This window comes from Cherax quadricarinatus, chromosome 5, assembly GCF_038502225.1.
Source record: "Cherax quadricarinatus isolate ZL_2023a chromosome 5, ASM3850222v1, whole genome shotgun sequence".
NCBI classification, from domain to species: domain Eukaryota; kingdom Metazoa; phylum Arthropoda; class Malacostraca; order Decapoda; family Parastacidae; genus Cherax; species Cherax quadricarinatus.
Genome location: NC_091296.1, coordinates 55,322,667 through 55,324,681, shown reverse-complemented (window position 1 = coordinate 55,324,681; position 2,015 = coordinate 55,322,667).

Sequence of the window (2,015 nt, the reverse complement as noted above, 5' to 3'; positions counted from 1 at the left end):
AAAAACCAAACTACAAAAAGGGGGAACTACTCAGGCATGAGGAACTTCCCTTCAAAACATTCAGTGGGAGAGGGAACTGACAGGAAAACCAGTACAAGAAATGATGGACTATGTGGCAACAAAATGCAAGGAGGCAGAGGAGAGGTTTGTTCCCAAGGGAAACAGAAATAATGGGAAGAACAGAACGAGTCCTTGGTTCACCCAAAGGTGTAGGGAGGCAAAAACTAGGTGTACTAGAGAATGGAAAAGGTACAGAAGACAGAGAACTCAGGAAAATAAAGAGATTAGCCGAAGAGCCAGAAATGAATATGCACAGATAAGAAGGGAGGCTCAGCGACAATATGAAAATGACATAGCATCAAAAGTAAAGACTGACCTGAAGCTGTTGTACAGCCACATCAGGAGGAAAACAACAGTCAAGGACCAGGTAATCAGACTGAGGAAGGGTGATGGGGAATTCACAAGCAACGACCGAGAGGTATGTCAGGAGCTCAACACGAGATTTAAAGAAGTATTTACAGTGGAAACCAGTAGGACTCCAGGAATCAGAATAGGGAGGTACACCAGCAAGTGCTGGATGAGGTACATATAACCAAGGAGGAAGTGAAGAAGCTGCTATGCGAACTTGACACCTCAAAGGTGGTGGACCAGACAACATCTTTCCGTGGGTCCATAAAGAGGGAGCAGAGATATTGTGTGTGCCATTAACAAAGATCTTCAACACATCATTTGAAACTGGGCAACTCCCTGAGGTATGGAAGATGGCAAATGTAGTCCCAATTATTAAAAAGGGAGACAGACATGAGGGCACTAAACTACAGACCTGTATCACTAACGTGTATAGTATGCAAGGTCATGGAGAAGATCATCAGGAGGAGAGGGTGGTGGAGCACCTGGAAAGAAACAAGTGTATAATTGACAACCAGCATGGTTTCAGGGAAGGAAAATCCTGTGTCACAAAACCTACTAGAGTTTTATGACAAGGTGACAGAAGTAAGACAAGAGAGAGACAGGTGGATCGACTGCATTTTTTGGACTGCAAAAGGCCTTCGACACAGTTCCTCACAAGAGGTTACTGAAAAAGCTAGAAGATCAGGCACACATAACAGGAAAGGCACTGCAATGGATCAGAGAATACCTGACAGGGAGGCAACAACGAGTCATGGTACGTGACGAGGTGTCAGAGTGGGCGCTTGTGACAAGGGTTCCACAGGGTCAGTCCTAGGACCTGTGCTGTTCTTGGTATATGTGAACGACATAACGGAAGGGATAGACTCAGAAGTGTCCTTGTTTGCAGATGATGTGAAGTTAATGAGAAGAATCAAATCGGATGAGGATCAGGCAGGACTACAAAGAGACCTGACAGGCTGCAAGCCTGGTCCAGCAACTGGCTCCTTTGAGTTTAACCCTGCCAAATGCAAAGTCATGAAGATTGGGGAAGGGCAAAGAAAACCGCACGCACAATATAGTTTAGATGGCCAAAGACTGCAAACCTCACTCAAGGAAAAGATCTGTGGGTGAGTATAACACCGAGCATATCTCCTGAGGTGCACATAAATCAGATAACTGCTGCAGCATACGGGCGCCTGGCAAACCTACGGATAGCGTTCCGATACCTCAGTAAGGAGTCGTTCAAGACCCTGTATACCATTTACATCAGGCCCATACTGGAGTATGCAGCACCAGTTTGGAATCCACACCTAGTCAAGCACGTCAAGAAATTAGAGAAAGTGCAAAGATTTGCAACAAGACTAGTCCCAGAGCTACGGGGATTGTCCTACGAAGAAAGGTTGAGGGAAATCGGCCTGACGACACTGGAGGCCAGGAGGGTCAGGGGAGACATGATAACGACATATAAAATACTGCGCGGAATAGACAAGGTGGACAAAGACAGGATGTTCCAGAGATGGGACACAGACACAAGAGGTCACAATTGGAAGTTGAAGACTCAGATGAATCGAAGGGATGTTAGGAAGTATTTCTTCAGTCATAGAGTAGTCAAGTCATGGAATAGT